This window comes from Scleropages formosus, chromosome 3 (genome assembly GCF_900964775.1).
Source record: "Scleropages formosus chromosome 3, fSclFor1.1, whole genome shotgun sequence".
In the NCBI taxonomy this organism is placed as follows: Eukaryota; Metazoa; Chordata; class Actinopteri; order Osteoglossiformes; family Osteoglossidae; genus Scleropages; species Scleropages formosus.
The window spans coordinates 38,423,084-38,439,871 of record NC_041808.1 but is presented as its reverse complement, the minus strand read 5'-3'; the positions used below and the strand labels follow the sequence as shown (position 1 = coordinate 38,439,871).

Genomic DNA, 16,788 nt, shown 5'->3' with positions numbered 1-16,788 from the left:
CTGTAGAGCCCTGAACAATGACAACTTAAAGGGAACTATTGAAGCTTTATGATACTTTACACCCTGATATGTCACTGTTAACTGCGGAATTGTGTTTGTGAACCTGCAACTTTCAGCTGATAAAGTATATTTGAGTTCAAAGATCTGGTGAAGGCTTTTCCTTCTTACCCAGATGTATGCACACATTCACCAATACTAAATTATTTGCTTACCTTCTAAAATAATATATTTTTTTCTGCTTAGCTCTGTTGAACCAATATCCTTGTGGTTATTTTTATGTACAGACAGTTCCCAGATTACGAATGAGTTCCGTTCCTAAGTGTCATGTCCCCCGCAGCTGGCACAATCTTTGTCCTATCTCGGGCTCACATGCCCAAGGCCTGACAAACCGCTGTGGAACCGTGAAGTTTTAATGCGCATCGCAATGTAGTGCCCATTTGTTATTATAAAGCATTGTGAAGTTTTCATTTAATTGTTACTTAAAGGTAACAAAAAAATTAACTTCAAGTCAGTGAGGTGGTGTTTGTGACCCGGGGGCTGCCTTTATACATGTTGCAGCTTCGTTAATAATTAAAATTTCTTCAAATTTACATTTATTCACTTAGCAGATGCTTTTTACCTAAATATTATTTGACAGGGGGCGCAGTGGTGCAGTGGCGCAGTGGGTTGGACCGGGTTCTCCTCTCTAGTGGGTCTGGGGTTTGAGTCCCACTTGGGGTGCCTTGTGACGGACGGGTGTCCTGTCCTGGGTGTGTCCCTTCGGCCTCATGCCCTGTGTTACCGGGTAGGCTCCGTGACCCTGTATGGGACAAGTGGTTCCGAGAATGTGTGTGTGTATATGTATTATTTGACAGATTTTTTTTTTTTCACTTTGCATTTAAAACTCAGTATTTCACAGACTGTGTTGGGGCATTTTATTTAAAAAAATGTTGCAGTGTACATGTGACTGTCACTCGGTGTTGATAACTGCTTGTCCAGCAGAGTCACAAGCTTTTCACCTTGACCCTATAGCAGTGTAAAATGTAGCACAGGGAAGAACACATGGCAGCAGCTATGTGTCACTGGAGAGCCATAGCTCTGCTGCTATCACCACAATACTTATATTTGGATAGTACCAATTAGATAATGTGGAAGATGTGGAATTTTGTAAATGGTAAATGAAAGCAAATATGGGGGAATCGTACAAAAATTGTGAGACTCAGCACTGGAGGCAAAATATGTGTGGCTCTCTTGGAAAAAAGCTGCATGAAAAGTGCCTCTGTTTCAAGGTCATTCCTCAGGTAGATTGATATAATAAAAATGGTCTAAGTACCTTACACAGGAGCTTAAATACTGTGAAGTCATTAAATACACAGATGATATATGCATACATTAAAAGCTGGGGACAGGATCTAAACTTGATTGACACAGAATCCCATTTGTACGGTGCTGCTTGACAATATGTGAATCTTATTGGGATGGTTATTATTCTTGCATAAAGTATTAAACATATAAAATATGTATCTTAAAAATTAAGTCATAAAATTAATAAATTATTGATTTACCCACCTGATTGTATTTACCTACTTGGTTTAACCAATGACTCTTGGGCTTCACTTATTTTTGCACCAGCACAAATTGATTTTTTTCTACTACACGTACAGTTTCCTCTATACCAAGATATGGAATTGATAAGTATGTCAAATGTGAAAGATTGCTTCTCATTAAATAACAATTCCGTGACAAAACTCAGGGACACAAGGGGTTCACACACTTTCAATCAGCACTCGAAATTGCTTTTTGGTATTCCATGGCAATATGTTTCCAAGAGTGGGGGGTGTGGTGGCGCAGTGGGTTGGACCACGGTCCTGCTGTCCGGTGGGTCTGGGGTTCGAGTCCTGCTTGGGTTGCCTTGCGACAGACTGGTGTCCTGTCCTGGGTGTGTCCCCTCCCCCTCCGGCCTTACGCCCTGTATTGCCGGGTAGGCTCCGGTTCCCCGTGACCCCGTATGGGACAAGTGGTTCTGAAAGTGTGTGTGTGTGTGTGTGTGTGTGTGTGTGTGTGTGTGTGTGTGTGTGTGTGTGTGTGTGTGTGTGTGTGTGTGTGTTTCCAAGAGTGGCATTAGATTAAAAGACACAGTCCTGTGAACATGAAACACAAGCACTGAGTTAGAAACAACAGATAACAAAATGATTCAGGATGGAAATCTCAGAGCTGCATCTTCAGACTCTGTATGTGTGCTGTTGACTGCAGAGAAGCTCTTCACTGACCTTTGCTTGTAAAGAAATGACATTTCACATGTGCTGTTCATACCTTTACAACTGGCATGTTTTAAAACCTGTTTACAGGCTACACACAATAGAAAAAAAATGTTCACAGTACACATTTCGATCTCTTTTATATTAATGTTATCAAAGTGTGACATACTTATCCATATGCAGTGACATTCTCCACTTAAACGTCTTCATGACCTATTCTTTTTGGAATTCAAACTGATTTTTTTTGGCTATAAAATACCTCATGCCTCCATCAAATGTTGTCTTGAGCTGGACCTCTGAAGGTAATGGAGACACTTACTGAAACACAAACTGTAGGTGACCCATCATCATGGCTCTGCTGCTCACTGCCTGCAGACCTGGACAGAACCAGAGACCAGCACAAACATCACGCTCTTAAGGCAACAACAGATATTAAATGAATGGCATTAATTTACTTGTTTAATAGGATATTTTATCCCAAAATCCCCTGTCATTTAACAGTCTATCAACAATTTTTTTCTGATACCCCAAATTTTTCCAAGTAATATTCTATGTCTTGGCCCCTAGTTATTGATGTTATTTTATGGATGTAAATGAGCCAGTATGAGCCAAATTCTGCGCTCACTTCTTTGGTGGTTTCTTCTTTTTAAACCAAAAAGAAGCATAACTGACTTCCTCCTCCTTGGGAATCTCCAGCATCAGTGATTAGTATGGGCTCTACTACTGTACCGTTCAGAACCACATTTATATTCAGCTGTAATTACACACACACTGACTAAAACTGCTTGTCCCAAGCAGGATCACAGCGAGCTGGAGCATAACCCAGCAACACAGGGCACAAGGCCGGAGGGGTAGGGGACACACCTAGGATGGGACACCAGTCCATCACAAGGCACCCCAAGCGGGACTCGACCCCCAGACCCACCAGAGAGCAGACAGAGGCCAAACCCACTGCGCTACTGCACCTCCCAGTTGCAATTAAAAGTAGTAAGATCAAACATCAGTTGAGTAATTAAACAATCATATGCATATATTTAGATTTGTACTGTTATCATTCCTATTTACAGGAAATGGTGAAAACAATCAAATATGCTTTTGATAAGAAAGAAATAGATCTCAGATCTAATTTTTTTATCCAATGTGCCACGTAATGACAATTTTGAAAATAAACAAACACTTTCTGAACCACTTGTCCCATACGGGGTCACAGGGAACCAGAGCCTACCCGGCAACACAGGGCGTAAGGCCAGAGGGGGAGGGGACACACCCAGGACGGGACACCAGTCCGTCGCAAGGCACCCCAAGCGGGACTCGAACCCCAGACCCACTGGAAAGCAGGACCCGGTCCAACCCACTGCGTCACCACACCCCCCTTGAAAATAAACACTCCTGATAAAATACTTAAAAATGCTTTATCCTCTTAACCATGTAATGCTAAACATCACAATAAATCAATATGTTTCACATCTCTCATAATGAAAGTATATTAATTGATGATGTTACTGTAGCTCTCACCAGGTAAGATGAGCAGAGTCAGAGCACAGAAGTTCAGTGTCTCTCCAGCTCCCATCTCTGATACTCCTGTTGCTCTGCTGATGTGCGCAAGTTTTTTCACTCTTTTATTCTGTTGATTCCTCATGCCGTATATCTTGCGATAGAAAAATTAAATAACATTCTCAATATGTTGTATGAAGACACATTGTACTTTTTGCTTGTAAAACTTCAACCACAGGCAATGTGCAGGCAACTATGGGTAATAAAATAGAGATCCAGGGGTTAAACATGAGAGAGGGTGATCTTCCTTTTTCAGTGTGGGTAACTTTTTTCTTTGAAATTGTGTACATTGATGGTGCAACTTATTTTGAAGGGATGTGCAGATCATAAGTTCCATAATTGGCTGTAGTCATTCCACTTTATAAAACACACAGAGAAAAAAAAAATTACACATTTTTCAAAAGCATTTCAGGGTAAATGTAACATTTTTTATAGTCACATTCATGTTTTACTTGTTGTGCGATTATTATTTCATTGATGTATTTGTCATGCGGAGGGAACTGGACCTAAGTGCAGGATTGTTTATTTAGAACCAAGGGATCGGGCATGTTGTCGTTGTGGGGGGCGAACAGTCGGTTGATCGGCGGTCAGAGTGGGAGCGAGGATCAGTAGTTATGTTCGGAGAACATAGCAGGTGGTCGTTACTGAAGAGACGTGGGGCAGGGCTGGGAAACGAAGAGGAACAGGACATAGGAAAATCAAGGCAAGATAGGCCATAGAGGGGACAGTTGTCTCTAATGAGATTCTGCAACTGGGAAGAGACTGAGAGGTATTTTGTAGCCAAGTGCTTTGATTAATAACAGGTGCTTAATCAGAGCCAGGTGGTGCTGGTTGAAGTGCAGACATGGTCAACAGTACATTTGTTCACTTAGCAGACACTTTTCTGCAAAGCAACTTACAATGGATACTATGTAGTGTTACTAGCCCACACACCTTATTCACCAAGGTGACTTACACTGCTAGAGACGCTACTTACAAGGGGTGTAACAACTTACAACTTCCCTCTCTGCCACTCCTGTAGAAATGAATGCTACACACTACTTCCATCTCATTTTACAGTGGACACTGTACACACAATGTGATGAAGATCTCCTCTACTTCTCCTTTTGCCTTTTAATTTTCCACAGTGGTGGATATCATATAATTCCAGTCATTCATTGATGTTTAATAAGCATTTTGTTTGTTTTTTAATGACTTCAGTGTTACAGAAACAAACTGGATTGACATATTGTATGATTATTTCTAGGGGTGTGTGGTGGTGTAACAGCACAGTGGGCTTGGCCAGGTCCCACTGTGTGGTGGGTCTGGGGTTCAAGTCCCACTTGGGGTACCTTCCAGCAGACTGGTATCCTGTCTGGTGTGTGTTCCCTCCAGCCTTGCACTCTGTGTGGCTGGGTTAGGTTCCAGTATATGATTATTTCCTACTGAATGAGTTTTGATATAATGTAAAATGTTTGTTATGTATAATTATAATGTATATAGTAAAATATAATAAGCAGACAACAAAGAAATACAGTGTATTGTATGTATTAGTTTCTCTCCTGTGTTTTCCTTGTTGTGTTATGTTGTGTTTTCCTTGTTGTCCAGAGGGATGTACAAAAACCTTGTTTTTCTTCTGCTGTTGGGAAAACAAGTGCGGGGAAAGGATTATTTTACAACTCCAAGGTTGTCTAGGGTGTAGAGCGGTGTAAAATAAAGTTTTGTACCAAGTTATGAGTTATGAATTGACAGGAGAAGTAGTATGCACAAAAAGGTATGTTTGTTTAATGTTCATGTAAAAGAGAGAACAATCAGAGTGCACAAAATAAAGAGCCAATAAGAAAAACATAAGAAGTTAAGAGTATTCACACAGAAAAAGCCTAACTTAACCCTTTAAGGCAAGCAACTTTCTAACTGAAAACATGGAATCAAAAAGGGACCACAACCCAAAACAAAGTCTTTCTTCACATATCTATGTAAAGAAAGAAAAAAAATGAAATAGGTGTAGCCCAACCACTCAATTCTGGTTTTTCGGTATTAGCATGGGAGGTGAATTGGTGGTGTCTACAACAACATAACTTTGGGAAGTGTCTAGTGCTGCGTTCCAATCTGAGGTGTATGACTCTTGCTAGGGTGAGGAGAGGCCCAGTTAGCGCAGTGCAAAGCTGTACTGTTAATATTGTGTGAGATTAGACCTCATATGCATCACACTTAACAACCCTTCCTTTCCCAAAAAACTAATTAAACACACAGAATACACAACATCCAGTTTAAATATAAAACCAAATAACATTTAATAGAAAAACTAATAATCCACACCTTAAACATTACAGTACTCTCAACTACAGAAAGTGAACACTTTATACCCGGTTTTTTTTATTACTCAGTCTACCGTCTCATTGGCGCGCACTTGTCCACCATGAGGAAATACCGTCGGTACTGAGTCATTGTTCCATGTGATGCAGGAAACAGTCAGTCAGTGACCTGTCCTTACGGTCGATCCTCTCTCTCCAGCAAGGGTGGGGCAATGATGGCGAATCCCAGGCACCTCCACTGCCACCACCACTACGCCGTATGGTCGCAAGTCGGAAACTTGGTGCAATGGTGTCTTCAACACGCGCTCTCAACTCCTTCTCCTCCACTTAAGTTAATCGAAGCTAAACTGACCACCGCACGTCCAGTGGCTATTTCACTCATGCAGCTAAAGTATCGGAATGAGAAGGAACCCAACACGGCTCGGTCTCCTAAATTAAATAAAACCACAGTTTTCTCACAAGTTCCAACCCTCCACAGAAGATCGCAAGCATTTTCCCAAATAGCACTGATTGGGTAATCTTTGAATGACACTTTCCTGCTGAAGAAACACCAAAAAAAAAGTGTTTTTTCCAGGTCCTAGAGGAAACGGGGTCCTTGGACCGAGAGCATTATTTCCCTGGTGCCGGTGTTCTAATAAATCGTTCATAATGAACGCTGTCTCCGCGTCCTTCCTCGCCCCATCCAAACCCACGGTACTGCATGCCACATTGGTGTTAGAACTGGGATGAGGCTGGATCAGAGAGCAGCTGAACACCGACCGTGAAGAAAGGGAAATTGGCGCGACACCGGGACGGAAGAACGGTGCCGGGAAGAAGAAGCGCCTGCGACGGTGGAGGTCCAGGCAGAGGAGCAGTGGCCACTAGATGCAACCAGGCCCAATTACTCCCAGCCCTGTTCAATCAAATCAACTCTTAAATAGAACTTTTTCAACTGCATTAAGTTGGTTAAAAGGTCTTACCCAGTAACACACTATGCCAAAGTTGAAAGAAATTCCAGAAATGATGAAGAAGAAGTAAATACATCAGTCTGAGAAGGGTTACATGTTACATGTCTGGTTAGATCAACTCATAGAAAATATATTTAGCTATAAAATATGCTATAGTTCATCGAAATCAGTTGAGAATTGCCCAAGATAGAAGTGTATTATTATTATTATTATTATTATTATTATTATTATTATTATTATTATGCTCAGTAGTGCACCCTGTTGAGACCCACAGCAGATAAATGACCAAGGAGCCACAATTCTGCACACTTGTTTGTCTTTTATAGCTTCTTCTCCAGTGGAATCACTAGGAACAGCTGAGCCACATTCTGCCAGGTGATTTGGACCTAGACTTCTGGTGATTCCTTTCATCACTCCTCATGACACACATGACGATACCATAAAGTTATGTGAATTTCATACATAAAGATCTGTTTTAGTGAAACAACGTTAATAAAACCATATGCTTTTGAATAAATCTGTGAATAATTCTCAGCAAATATCATTTGTCAGTCCAGAGTACGTAATTTGGTTTAGTTGGACATGTAGTATGATGCACAAATGTTTACAGGCTGACATTTTAACAGGTATTTAAGGACATGGAATGTGGAAGCAAAGGTGGCTGGGAGGACATTCTGACGGCTGTGCTTTTGAACAGTTGAGTGTGGACATGCTTAGGAACCTGAGTGCAACTTAAGCACGATTACAGTTATTTACCTGTTTATACAGCCATGGTACTAAAACTGAAGGTGGGATTTGAACCTGTGACCATTGGGTCAAAAGGAACTAACCTCGAACATTATGTTACTTGCTGTTCCATGGCAGAGCATTTTTTTTGCCTTCCTTCAGAAGATCTGCCCAGTATTCCATGTTCTAGTGTTCCTTTAACCTGTGTGAACTTGTCTTCAACATGTTCCTGGATCACCACCTATGCTGAGTCTCCTGGTCATTGTACCCTGGATTCTCCAGATTTTGTTTTTCCCAAATCTTTGTTTTGTTGTTGTGAAAGAAATTATATTTCCTTTTTCGGGAACCAATCAGACACAGGAGATCCGCACAAAACACTCAGACATGTAGAGACCTTTCACAGCAATGCTGGTGGATGAGAGAGCCCCAAACAGCTGGGTGTCTCTCTTGATTGGTTTGCGTTGCCTCCTTTTATTTGCAAGCTTATACATACATTATCATAAGGCATGGCAGCACTTTCAAAACTTCCCTTGCATCCGACGCAAAAGTGACCTTGCTCCGAACAATTTGTCCCTGTTTAAGAAGTGTGTCAGGACACATCCTAAAGGTTAAACCTTCTTTGTGTTTCGTTTTCCCTATCAACACTTCTCCACTGCGTTAAACAGACAGCATACATTTTCTAAACATCTTTACTCTTACATCACATTAGAACATCACTTGATCACTTGACCGACCAGAGTATCGGGCGTCGAATCGACTCCGCTGGTCACAGCACGCTTTCCATTCCTCTCTGGATCGCGCCTTCCTCATCCACGTAGCTCCAAACGTTTTTCTTATGTCGTCAATCCATCGTTTTGGAGGCCTTCCGCGTGGCCTTTTCCGCTCACGCGGATACCACTCGACAATTGCGCGAGTCCACCGATTGTCGGTGAACCGAGCAACGTGTCCGGCCCATCTCAACTTTTGCTTCTCGTACTCGTTGATGACGTCCCTCACGCCGGATTTCTCTCTGATCGTCTCACTCCGGATATGTTCTCTTAGTGATATTCCCAGCATAGATCTCTCCATCGCCGTTTGAGCAGTTACCAACCTTTGCTCTTCTCTCTTCGTGGTGGCCCAAGTTTCACTGCCGTATAACATTGCAGGTAAAACTGTGCCATTGAAGAGGTTCGCGCGGGTGGTCTTATCCAACTTTCCTTTGAGCACATCCTTGATGGAGTTGAACGCTTTCCATCCGGCCCTTATTCTCCGCGAGATTTCCTTCTCCATGTCTCGACGCATATTTACTTCTTGTCCAAGGTAGACGTATTCCTCTACCTCCTCTATTTCATCGCCTTGAACCACTATTCGGCCCCTTGTTGCGTAATCTGACCGCATGAACTTGGTCTTCATGCGGTTCATTTTGAGGCCTACTCTCGAGCTTCTGATGTCTAGCTCGGTTAACATGGTCTGAAGTAGATCTGTGGTTTCGGCGACGAGGACGATATCGTCAGCGAAACGGAGGTGGGTCAGTAGCTCGCCGTTGATGTTTACGCCGCCCTTCCAGTCGATGTCTCTGAAGATCTGCTCGAGACATGTGGTGAAGAGCTTCGGAGAGATGGTGTCTCCTTGTTTGACGCCCTTCTCGACTGGTATTCTAATCGGCGACGACAGCAGAGCGATGTCGGTGGTACATCCGGAATTCGCCTCCCGTAGGAGTTCGATGTATTGCGCCTCGACTGCTTGCATCTCCAGGACTTTAGCACTGCGTTGATCTCGACGCTGTCGAAGGCCTTCTCGTAGTCCACGAACGCGACGCATAGTGGCAGCCTGTACTCTTTCGCTCGCTCCAGCAATTGGGTCAGAGTGAAGATGTGATCCATCGTGCTGTAGGTTCTTCGGAAGCCTGCTTGTTCCCTTGGTTGTTGTCCATCCAAGTGTTCTGATAATCGTGTTAGGATTATCTTCGTGAACAGCTTGTAGATGTGGGACAAGAGGCATATGGGACGATAGTTCTTCAGGTCTTCTCTATCTCCCTTCTTATACAGCAGGATGGTTCTCGACTCTTTCCACTGCGATGGTATCTTGCACGTGTTCAGATAGTGACTGAACCGTTCGGCGAGGATTTTCCAGAGCTGTTCTCCGCCCAACTTCAGCATTTCAGATGTTATGCCATCTTTCCCTGGTGCTTTTTCCCTCTTCATCAAATTGATGGCCCTTTCAACCTCACTTACGAGAATGGGGGGCACATTCTCTTTCCTTTGAAGTGACGGTGGTGGTTCAATCTTCACAGCAGATTTGAAAAGCTTAGTGTAAAAGTCTTTACAGATCTTTACCACCTCGCCTCTTTCATCGGCTGTAGCACCATCCGAGTTCTTCAGCTTCGTCACTTCCGATTTATAGAGTGCCATCCCCCTTTCACATTTCTTGAGGCTCTTCCTTTCCTCGGCGGCCTTCAGGAGCTTTTCCATCCGGTATTTTTCGAAGTCTCTCTTCAGCTGCAGTCGTATCACCCTGCTGAGAATGGAATATTCAAGGTGATCTTCTGCAGTCCTCTTCATGTTCTTTCTCTTCTCGAGAAGTTTTTTGGTTTCTTCCGAGATTCTTCCCTTCTGCTCCCTTGGGCCCGCCTCCTTTGCCTCCCTCAAGCATTCCTTCAGTTTCTCGATCAGTGAGTCATAATCATCGTCAATTCCGTCAATTCGGCACCAGGATTTCCTCTCCATCGCTTCCTGCAGTCGCTTTCCATCGTAGACCTTCACACATTCTTCCCTCGACGTCAGATGCAGTGTCTTCTTCTCCTTTGTCCTGTCGATGACGATCTTGGCCCTGAGCAGGCGGTGATCGCTGCCGGTGTTGAATGGCGTTACGACAGAGACGTCTTGCAGAATGTGCCGCTTGTCGACCAGGATGCAGTCGATCTCATTGCGATGTGCAGCGTTAGGGGCTATCCAGGTCCATCTTTTCTCGCTGTTCTTCTTGAACAGGCTGTTCCCGATGTAGATTTTTCTCGCCTCTACCATAGTGACCAAACGTTCCCCTCTTTCATTTCTTTCTCCAGTTCCAAACTTTCCAACGTACCTTTCACCTTACCTCCCTTTTCCGACCTTTGCATTGAAGTCTCCCATCACGACGGTGTAAGTGGATTTCCGAGCTAGCACCATGTCTAGCTGGCGATAGAACTCTTCCACTTCATCGTCGTCGCTGGCACTGGTGGGAGCGTAGGTCTGGATGATCTTAAGGGTGGCCTTTCCCGAGAGGTTCACGTTGAGCACTCCGATACGCGATGACACAAAATGGCATGAGGCGATCTTCGTAGTCCATTCTTTGCTTATGATGAACCCGACACCCCCAACTGATCTGCTACCATCCGCTTTTCCTAGTCTTACAGCGCATCCATCTTCCCACCTCGCACTCATCTCCTTCTTCTGCCGAGTCTCGCACAGACCCAACACGTCGCATCTGATCTTCATCTTCTCCTCCATCAGGTGGTTCAATCCATTCCCCCTTGCCAAAGACCTGCAGTTGTAGGTGCAAATGGCAAGGTTAGTCCTGTTCCGCGGCGGCTTCTTGGAACCTGAGATTCTTAGCGGCCTCTCGTCGCTCGGATGGCGTACCGCCGCCGTGGCACGGTCCGATTGACGTGCAGGGTACTGAGGCCCATTTCTTCGTGCTGTTTTAGCCAGAAAATGACGCCACCCCCGCAGTGGGTTGGACCGCAGTCCTACTCTCCGGTGGGTCTGGGGTTCAAGTCCCGCCTGGGGTGCCTTGTGACGGACTGGCGTCCCCTCCTGGGTGTGTCCCCTTCCCCCTCTGGCCTTACGCCCTGTGTTGCTGGGTAGGCTCCGGTTCCCCGTGACCCCGTATGGGACAAGCGGTTCTGAAAATGTGTGTGTGTGTGTGACGCCACCCCGCTGGCTAGGCGGGCAGGCCATTGTACCTCTTCAGTTTAGCTAGCTTCCAGCCTCTACAGGATGGACCATACGCCCGCTTCTGCTAAGGCGATCCACCTGCATGACCGATAGTCCGGTACCAATGCGGCATGGTTGAACCTGCCAGGATATACAGAGTATATCCAACCGCCATAGCTACCAGACAGCCATTGCCACTGTTGCGCCACTTTGAGGCACTGAAGCCGGGTTTGCAACAGACATTAGAACATAATCACTTGAAAATATTAACTACTTATACAATTTTTCACACCACATTGTGCATGCACCCCTTCACCAAACCAGCACTGATACCCTTTGCATTTCACTTTTGTGAATAGCACTGTAAAGGAGCTCTGCAGTTGACTCACAAACTTGCACACTGCTGTCCATCCATGACAATACCCTTTGGGAATGAATGGGGTTGTTTCCATTACTTGTTATTTGTAGTAAAAGTTGCATTTCTCTGCTTTCTGGGGGATGTATTTTAGTATTATTATTTGGATACATACCGTGTGTGTGTGTGTATATACACACACACACACACACACACACACATTTTCTGAACCGCTCGTCCCATACGGGGTCACGGGGAACTGGAGCCTACCCGGTAACACAGGGCGTAAGGCCAGAGGGGGAGGGGACACACCCAGGACAGGACGCCAGTCCGTCGCAAGGCACCCCAAGCGGGACTCGAACCCCAGACCCACCGGAGAGCAGGACTGTGGTCCAAGCCACCGCACCCCCGTGTGTATATATACACACACACACACACACACACACACAGACACACACACAAAAATTAGCTGCAGCTTTTTTGTATGTAATATTAGGAAACAAAAAATTAATAAATAAAAAAATGGGTACTGTATCAGTCAAGAACTCACACACTTTGTCTGAAACCACTTGTCCCAAGCGGGGTCACGGCAAGCCAGAGCCTAACCAAGCAACACAGGGCACAAGGCTGGAGGGGAGGGGACATACCCAGGACGGGACGCCGGTCCGTCACAAGGCATCCCAAGCGGGACTTGAACGCCAGACCTACGTGAGGGCAGGCACAGGCCAAACCCACTGTGCCACCACGCCCCCCACCAGTCATGAACTGTCCAGCGGAAAACGTCTTACATGGGGTCAATTAGAACAAAAGAAAAATATAAATCCAAAAGGCAGGAGAAGTGTTTGCCCTGAAGTCCTCGGAGTGATGCACAGCTTATCTGAGAACAGTCCACTACTAGGAAAGAATTTTCTGCAGTGGACAACTCAGATGGAACCCCTGCAAGACTCGATACGTGGAGCCGCACAGCCACTTTGACCACTGTACACCCTGGGTCTCTGGCACGCGCTCCCCTGTATATACATTTCAATGGGCTTCCGCCCCAAAGTGCATTGTTCTCGTAAAGTTTCATCACAATGTGGCAATGATACAAAAAGATATGGCACCACAGTGTTATTAATAACCTTCCACAACAGAATGAAAATTAATCAGTTGCATGTTACACAATCATCTGCCTACAACTCTGCTCACAGTTGCCACACTACTCTGCATGTTTGGTATTTATTTGTCTGTTATATTAGTTTCTACACAAACAGGAGAATAGGGACGCTCACACTGGTAACCTATATATTCAAGATACACAGGAAAAGATGTTATACCCCGTACATACTTTTCAACAGCTGCACACAAGGACCCAGTCCACCCACCACCTTAAAACCACAGAGAACAACACCCAGCATAGCCAACATACATCGTCATGCCCTGAAACTAAGATGCTTAACTGACCTAACCCACCCACCAAACCGAAACTAATCCCACCAACAAAATCCAAACCAATAAACCAGATTTAACGCACCAACAAATAACCAAACCAAGACTAACAGACTAATACAAAACACCTAAAGCAAGCCTAACCCAACAAACCAGCCATCCAGCTAACCACCAAACCACACCCAACAAATCCAAGCCTACAGGCCAATGAACAACCACCAATAGAAACAAACCAAGCCTGCTCCCACCAACACAAAAACTAAGCAACAAACCACACAGACCAGGTCTAACACGTCAACTCAGAACCATCCACCCATACCACCAGCAAAACCAACCAACAAACCAAGCCTAACAACCAACCATCAAACCACACCCGCCAACAAAAACCAAACCAACAAACCAAATCTAACCCACCAACACAAAAACCAACAAACCATATCCACCAACAAAACCAAACCAACAAACCGCACCTGATCCACCACCAAACCAAGGCTAACCATCAACCAACCCCAACAAAGCCAAATCAACAGACCAAGCCTAACTCACTAACCAAACCAACAAACTACACCAGCCAGGCACCAACATAAGTATTTCATTGAGGTTATCAAGTGGGCACCTCCCTTCATCCTTCCAGTGAAAAACAGCGTCAATCCTTACATGTCCACTTAACTTATAAAGCTGCTTTGGTAAACAATTCAGTACTAAGTTACAAGTCCAGTCTTTTCTTTTCTTACCAAAATGTGGCTCAGTGACTCCCACATGGTTCTGTCAATTGAAGATGCTCCAAAGAAGCAGAATTGGGGATGGCATGGTGGCAGAATGAGTAGCGCTCCTGTTTGACAGCACCTGGGTAGTGCAAAAGGATGTGGGTTTGATCCTCTGCTCAGTCTGTGTGGAGTTTGCATGTTTCCCTGTGTCTACATGGGTGTGCTCTGGTTTCCTCTCACAGTTCAAAGACATGCTGTTCAGGTGGTTTGATGACTCTGAGGAACCCATAGTGTGTGAGTGACAGTGTGTTCCATTGATGTAGGGATGAGTGACCCATTGTAAACAGTGTACAGTACTAGCAGTGTAAGCCTCCTTGGCGAATAAGGTGTGTGTGGGCTGAAAACACTACATGGAGTTCACTGAAGGTCATTTTGGAGAAAAGCGTCTGCTAAATGAACTAATGTTAATATTCGTATAGATATGTTGTGTGATACTTTGTCAAAGTGCCATCGGTTCTAATCAAGTTAACGGTCCCAACAGTTTCATGGTCAAAAGTAATCCAAAATATTATTTTTAAGAAAAAAAAAAGTACAATTCATCCAAAAATCTGTAAAAATCATTTGATGAAACTACTTGGGTATAAAGTCAGTAAGATTCAAATTATGCTTTTTAATTCAGGAAGTTTTATTTCATTTAAAAAAAAAAAATGCTTTAATACATTGTCTTTATTCCTTTTCTTAATTTTTATTGGTTCCATGAACAGCACAGGGTCACAATGGCCAACAGGGACAGTACAACATGTAACTGTGCACATATTGTACATACAGCAAGGGCTCAGATTCAACAGGTTGCAATATTTCACAGATATGATCATGATACATGTGGTATAAATACTGTATATATACAGCATTGTGACACCTAAGAGCATGAGAAAAGAAGCAGCACCATGGACAGCTTTTAGAGGCTTGGGCCAACAGCACTGAGAGCTGTCTCAAACACTCAGCTGAGGGCAATTGGCTCATTACAGGGGGAGATGAAAAGCACAGGAGATGCTGGAAGGATGTCCTCCTTGTTCCCTTATCATCAGAGCAGTCTGGAGGACCTGACACGGTCGACAGTACATGTCATGCCCTCCACCTCCGCGCAACAGGGAACACATAAAAGGGAGCTTGAAGCACAGCAAGATGCGGAACCTCCGTTCAGCCTTAGTACTCACTTGTGCATCTTACCTCAGCTCTCCTGACTTCCCAGATTCCTCGTCCCCATCCTTGTTTCCCCGTTCCTTCTCCTGTATCTCCACAGCTTCCTGGCTTTTCTCGAATTCTTGCTTGTGTACTGGATTACGACTCTCAGACTCTCCCTTCGGATATCGTTCGCACATCGGTGACCATTTGTCTGTTTATTTGACCATGTCTTTTGGAATACCCCTTGAGAAACCTTCCTGTGCTCTGCACTTGGGTCCGGTGCTTCCGCTCCGGGAGGACACCGTGATGCTACAGAAATTGTGAAAGCCAACCCAATGCAGTGGCATTTTACCAGGAGCACAAATGGACTGTTCCAGAAACTTCTACAGCAGATCATATCACAGACAAAAATAAAACACAGCGATAAGTACCATCTGTTGAATGATATAATAAGTAAATCTAAAAGTAAAACAAAAGTAATATAATAAAAGGAAATCATATTATAATCAGAGTAATGATAACTATGTAATAAAAATAAGCAGCTGAGAGGACACCGAAAAAGGGAGTAGTGACCAGAATAACAGAGGATCACTCTAGTAAAAACCCAACAATTGAAGTGACCATGGACCTGACCTCTTCTGTTTCTCTCCCCAATGTGGGGAGGAGGATGGACTGGTGACCCAAACCTTTTCCTGTCTATGGAATTTCTGTTTTAGAGGGAAAGGAGCAGTACAAAACACTGTGATTAAATGCAGTGACATTTTTAAACCCTAACCTGGAGAAACGACACCTTTCAGAACTGTGCTGGCAAAGAGGGCTTCAGGTATTGGAAAAACTGGGTCTGTGCACAAATGTGTTCTTGACTGGGGGAAAAGGAGTACTTCAGGAAGAGATTAAGTGCTGAGGATGTCACCAACAGGATCATCACACATGTGAAGTCAACAAGGAGTCTCTACATCATGTGTCATATTCCTGTCTTCTGTTGGATTCCAGACACTGTCCTTGAGAAACCTGCAATACAGACTGATGAAATCCAGGAAAGCTGTGATGGTCACTTTTCAGACAATATTTAGAAAGGTTGATCGATATGAAATAATTCTAAGTGTGATGAATATGAATACAGTTTGAATGTGTATTTGTTTAATTTTTGCCTATTGTCCCTCATTGAAAAAGTTCAAAGAAAGCTAAATTCATAGTTACTGGGACATCTGTTTCTTAGTGTTAGAGTATTATTACATTTTGCATTTACTGCAATCTCTCTGAATGTCCCACCATCTTTTATTAAGGAGGTTAACAGTAAAATTTTAAATTTCACAAGGAGAAACACACCATAGTATCTACAAAACCTATCTCACGCAACCCTGTAGAAAAGGAAGGCCTTGATGTGCTCTGTTTCTATATTTCAAATATATTTAAAAACACAATTACATTAAAAAATAATGAAGATAAAATTTATATTATCACC

General features: G+C 43.9%; 1 pseudogene; it reads right to left on the bottom strand.

Moving 5' to 3' along the window:
• Positions 1 to 8,649: 8,649 nt before the first annotated feature.
• On the bottom strand, positions 8,650 to 15,520 carry LOC114910216 (uncharacterized; annotated as a pseudogene).
• Between the last annotated feature and the right edge of the window lie 1,268 nt (positions 15,521 to 16,788).